Source organism: Tigriopus californicus, chromosome 10 (genome assembly GCF_007210705.1).
Source record: "Tigriopus californicus strain San Diego chromosome 10, Tcal_SD_v2.1, whole genome shotgun sequence".
In the NCBI taxonomy this organism is placed as follows: Eukaryota; Metazoa; Arthropoda; class Copepoda; order Harpacticoida; family Harpacticidae; genus Tigriopus; species Tigriopus californicus.
In genome coordinates, this window is record NC_081449.1 from 604,358 (window position 1) to 609,569 (window position 5,212).

Genomic DNA, 5,212 nt, shown 5'->3' on the forward strand with positions numbered 1-5,212 from the left:
CTGGGGTGTCAAAAGAAAATAGGCAACTTGCACAACTCGTCAAAACTCTTAATTTTCTTGGATCTTGCAATTTACGGGAGCCAGGAGGGCCAGAAGGACTGGGCTTCCCCTCCCCCCCCCTTTCTGCTGCTCCTCCTCCTGCTCCTGCTCCTCCCTCTTGTTCCAGCTAGCTTGTTCTAGCGAGCGAGTGAATGTGTTCGCCTGTCCTTTCCTGTTGCCTGCTGTCAAGCCTTGACACTCAAATCATAGCAATTCCAAGTTCCAATTTCAACCTCAAAAACTTTTGTCCCAAACCCTCTTCGTTGTCGTTGCACAAACCCAGGCGTTCAAATCCTAGTAGTCACTCGAGCCGTGAGTCGTCTCATGCGAAATGTGTGGAAAATTAGACATTGGCGCCACTAATCAATAGCTCTAATGCACATTATTGCCTCCCTTATTTTGAGAGTCGGCCAAGAATTACTTTAGCTTCGATTGCTCTGAGGTGGCTGGACGAAATTGTATATCTAATCTGGCCCAGTTTTCTCATCAAATGATGCCAACTGCTCTCCATTCCCAAATGCAAGGACAAGAAGGTGTTCTCTACAGTCTATCAATAAATATTGGAGCTGTAAAGCATATGGCTGAGTTCAAGAAGGTGAGAGCCGCGAAGTACATCCGATTTTGTTCCTTGGACAGTCGTAAACTAAAACCAACGCTCGCGGATGAAAGTGATCCATGATGAAAGCAAGTTGAAGCAGTTTCAATTTATGTTATCGACATGCCGTTTCATTCCATCCATTCATTGTTGGTTGTTGGTTTCCTGGCCCTAACGTGTCGAGTTGCTGGTGAAAGTGGGTGGTAGCTCACTTGTCAAGAGGAGGAGAAGCAAGCCAGCTCGACGAGCGTTGGCGAAAGAGCAAATTGAAGAAATGTACGTCTTGACAAGCAATGTCTTGTTCAATTCCACGTCCCCAACTTCCTTTGTTCTCGGAACCACGACGGTGTTCGAAAGGCCAGGCTAGAATTACATGCAAATAATGACGTGGTGGTGGTGGTTGCTTGATGTCGTCCGTTCAGAGGCTCCGAGGCTCAGAGCGAGAAGCGAGTCTCCGTTGAGTCTCTCTCTGTGCGTCAGTATTGCACTTAAACCATCCCTCTGACAAGCAAAACAAGCGTAATAGAGTGGGGTGTCATCTCGGGTGGACTGATTTCCCCCGCCTCCATACAACTTGGATCAGAAATATTCGTGATCATCTTGAGGTGTTTTGGCGCCAAAAAGCTCTAAACTTGGACGGAGCCCAACGCCCACTCGTCACTCCTCGGATGATGAAGGCAGAACAGAAACGCCAGCGTCAGGTCCATTTTGGCATGACTGCTGCCTCGCAAATCAAACCGCCAATCCTGCTGGACCAGTTCTTGACATCAGCTGATGGCACTTCGCCTTTCTTCAAGAATCGATAGATAGGCATTGTTGACCCACTCCTTGGCCACTCTTTTATATTAGCGGTGCTGAACCAGTAGCTGTTAAGAAGGACCAAGGGAAGTTGGTGGTTGAGCTTGGACCACCCACTGGAGAGTGAGGCCTCAAGTGAGGTCTATCTGCACATTCTGACAAGAAAGTAATTACCTATGACGAATTCTCATCACGCGAACCACCTATGAAATAAATGCCAACCATACCTGAGGGAATACGAACCGCCAACGGGAACTCGTGGTCGGGGGATGAACAGGAATTTGAATCGAGTTTGTCAAACCCATGTCCAGGATGTCATCCCTGAGCCTCAGCAACGATGTCCTAAAGTCCGATGTTCGCAAGAATATCAAGCAATTGTCACTGCCCTGGGATTGTTTAGAGTGGTGCCTGTGATGAGGTATGGCTTGATTTTTGGAGATCCAAGTCATTGTAGCGTGAGAACTAGTGGCACCGGAGCTGACAAGAGCCGCCGCCGCGTCAGGTAAAGGCTGGTGACTTAAGGTAATTTTATTTGTCTTGTTGCAAATTGTCTGATTATTTCATTTGCTCTTTGTTGCCTCGACATGATTGATGGTTCGCTCATGATGACGTCAAGCCGGATTGCTCAATCGCTCTCAATGTTGTGTTGGACTCCTCCTAGCGGTAATGCGCAATTCTATTTCATGTCCTCTGAATAATACAACCAACACAATCCTTCACGGCTGCCACAAGGAACGTATCAAAAACTAAATTGGGGCCTGTAATTAGTTTTCTTTTATGGTTCTTATTTGATGGTGTGATAGCTCACGAGAACACAGGCCCGTCAGTTAGGTGGGCTCGATGTCCTTGTCGTGTGAAGTCATCGGTGACACAAGATGTTTTTGTTTCATGCATCCTTTTAAAGCCGAGAGATTTGTTCCTGCCGAGTTGTGCATTTTTGGTGAGCCACCCAGGTTTTTGGAAGAAGCGGGTCACTCCTCACTCGTCACTCACTCGCTCTCGTCTCGCATTTGGATCGATCGCCCAGAGACTGACGAGTGCTCAGTCTCATAAACAAATCGAATGTCTTTGGCATTGATGACTGGCCATAAATCTTGGCGGGTACGACCAATTTAGCCCTGTGCTGACATTATCGCTAGGTCGGTATCTGGGTTCGTAAAGTAGCCGAAGCCAGTGTCAAGCGTCCCACAGTCAGGGCACGATGGGGGCCAAAGAGCCCCTCAAAATCGAACCGTGGCCGCCATCATTATCAACATCATGTTCTTTGACCTCCATCCAACCATCCATCTATCCATCCACTCTCGCTTGCACATTCAATCTCTCATTCCCACCCGATAGCCTAAACCTGACTTGTTCCGCCTCTACTCACGGGATTGCGACTAAAGACCCGGCCGAGTGCGGTGAATGGAGGATGGATGGAGATGAGATACGACTATTTCTGGCTAAATTTGAGACTGTCACTCACTGATAGTGTCAATTAGAAGGCACCAAGGAGAAATGGAGGCACCCAACAAGTTGATCCAACTAATATCAATGCAAAACTTCCAACTGCAACTGGATCGACAAAACAAAATCACTTTGTCTTGCATAGGTGCTCCTTTTACGATGACGTTTTGGCACATTTTGAAAGGCTAGCGACTTTAAAGTCCCTTTTACATTTAAAGACATCGTAGAAAAAAAGAATATGATCACGGAGAGAAATATCTCGAAGGAGCGCTGAATGAAGAGATATCAAGATGGAGGAGACTCACTTGATATTCCGATTCGAAAACGTCGAGGACATCTGATTTTGTTGCCACCCAAGATGAAGCCGAGCATTAGCACGTGAAACTTTTTCTCTTTTTTTGAGTCACTTTCGATCCAAGTCGGTAACTTGTCGGGGTCATGCAGATTTTACGGGTTGTTATTTTTTTCCGCAATAATCCAACTCATGCTGAGGATTGTCTTCACCTTAGATGACCCACCGCAGAGTTACCGTTAAAGGCAACTTTATGTGACAAACTGACGATTATTGCACTTTAAATTCCAGGAGGCTAGATTTTTGTCTTAACCCTCAAATCACATGGTTGAGACACTTGGAATGGTTCTGGGCCGTCGTTCAAATTAACCGGGTTCAAGCACTTGTCAAGTGTCTTTAAATCAGGCCGGAGAATGTCCAAGCTATTCTCAATGATATTGCATTTTCGACTTGGGCATTTCGTTCGTGAAGTAACCCGCACCAGCACCACCACCACCTTCAAGCCTTGGGCCAAAGTGGGTGGTCTCAGGGTCTTTGAGTCGGTCGGCCCTGGCTTAAAGGTGAAGAATTCCAGTTATTCCGCCGCTGGAAATGTAGCATTTCAAGTAGTTTGAACTTGTTCTCACTCATCAGCGCGCCATCTTGGATCCTTGTCAACTTACATTGGCTTGTCAGATGATGATGATGATGATGATCAACCTCACTAGCCCGGTTGTCGTAAATAAAATTGTCGTAATTAACATGACAAGATAATCCCACTTTAAGATCTGTTGTGCGACAAACCTTGCTCGTATGCAAAGTGAAGGCAAAAAATCCAGAGGCATCCGAACGAGACAATTGCCTTGAACTGTGAGGAAACCATGAATGACAACCAGATTGGATCGATCATCTCGGGATCGCTGTCAAGATCAATTTGCACCCGCAGGGCCAGCCTCGAAAGACAAAAACTTGAGAGAAAAGACATCTGTCCTATATACTGCAGGGTAGTTATTTTCCGTCATCGTTGGAGTAATGAGATCGAAAGGCAGGTTTTTATCAAAAATGCTCTTTAAAATGTGACTTGTCACTTTGACTTACAACCATGTCAGATGCATGCAGCCAGCCAACCGTTTGGCACACGTGCATTTTCCTATTTTGATAAGGAATAAATTGACAAAGAGTGATGCCCATGCTTCATTTCGCAAGCTCAATTGGCGATTTCAGGAGCCTGAAAAAATGGCATGAAAAAAAATTACATTTGTTTCAGGACCAAGATAATAATATGTGCCCAAAACCGAATGGAATGCCGCAAACCTGCTCATGTTAGTGTTTAATAGTAACGGCTAAATTTCCATATATCCATCTCTACCTAATTCCTTGAACTGCTCCGACAAATTAAGCCCCTCAATCCGAAAGGATCTTCTCCGTGGCTCATATTTCTGTTCTAGAAGCGTTCATACATGTACTGAGTGTGTTGTGGCTAGCTGACTGGATCCGGGATCCTAGTGCCTTGGAATGTTCCTCCTCGTTGTCGGGTTGTCGGGTTGTCAGAGAGTCAAACTTACCACAGACACCCCGAGCGTGTTGTTCGTTCGTCTCTCCTGGCGGAACACACATGTCAAAATCTGTCGTCAAGATTGTCAAGAACAAACGACGCCATTGCCATCATTCATGCTCGTCCTATTGCACGTACGTAAGTACGTATGTACGTTCGAACTAAAAGAAGGTAGGAGCAAACACCACGTTGAAGCAGGTCTTCTATTTCACTTGGATGTCGTTGGTTTTGTCAGTTGTCTCTGTTGACGATCCATCCACGAGGTTTCCCTAGATTCGTCAACATTCTGAGCTCTGACGAGACGACCCCCTCGGAATCGAGGTGCTTGATCGTAATGGGGGAACTAGAAGAACATCTCCATGTTCATTCTGGATGGAGCTCATTGCTCAGAGTCGCACGAATACAACCACACCATACTTTGAGTGCCGCGGGTAATTGGGTAAGATCAGACCCTGAATGGAATGGGACGGGTAATGAGGATCCCGAAATGGTGGCAGTTGATGTTGAT

The 5,212-nt window shown here is 46.1% G+C and overlaps 1 long non-coding RNA gene across 1 annotated transcript; it reads right to left on the minus strand.

The window, feature by feature from the left end:
- Positions 1–728: 728 nt before the first annotated feature.
- Positions 729–5,212, minus strand: LOC131888134 (uncharacterized). Its single transcript, XR_009374080.1, has 2 exons — positions 1,660–5,212; positions 729–1,587 (listed from the first exon to the last, which is right to left on the minus strand). It is a non-coding gene; the product is annotated as an uncharacterized LOC131888134 (long non-coding RNA).